This window comes from Eimeria mitis, genomic scaffold (genome assembly GCF_000499745.2).
Source record: "Eimeria mitis Houghton genomic scaffold, Emh_scaff3312, whole genome shotgun sequence".
Taxonomy (NCBI): Eukaryota; Apicomplexa; class Conoidasida; order Eucoccidiorida; family Eimeriidae; genus Eimeria; species Eimeria mitis.
Window position 1 is genome coordinate 4,459 of NW_013571652.1, and position 526 is coordinate 4,984.

Consider the following 526-nt stretch of genomic DNA (forward strand, 5'->3'; position numbering starts at 1 on the left):
GTAAATATATATATATTTCTTCTGTCTCTGCTGCCTTTTATTCTCCTTTATCTATAATATGAGAGACAGAAACACCAGCACTATAAACTGTGTAAACCCTAAACCCTAAACCCTAAACCCTAAACCCTAAACCCTAAACCCTAAACCCTAACTGACACCTAGGCCTGGTGCAGCATATATCATTAGATAGCCACTAACAGAGAAGAAAAAAAAAATAAAAAAAATAAAATAAAAAAATAAAATAAATATATAAATATATTTCTGTTTGGTAGATATAAACACACACACAAAAACCCTAAACCCTAAACCCTAAACCCTAAACCCTAAACCCTCGGTGCATGCAGGGGATCTGTGGCGGCGGTCTGTGTATCGCGTGCAGCAGCAGTTTCTCTATTTTCTTTTTTTTTTTATTTTTTTTCTTTTTTTGTTTAGTATTCTGCTGCAGCAGCAGCTTCATTACATATATCTTTTCTCTCCTGAACAATACAGCAGCAGCAGCAGCAGCAGCAGCAGCAGCAGCAGCAGC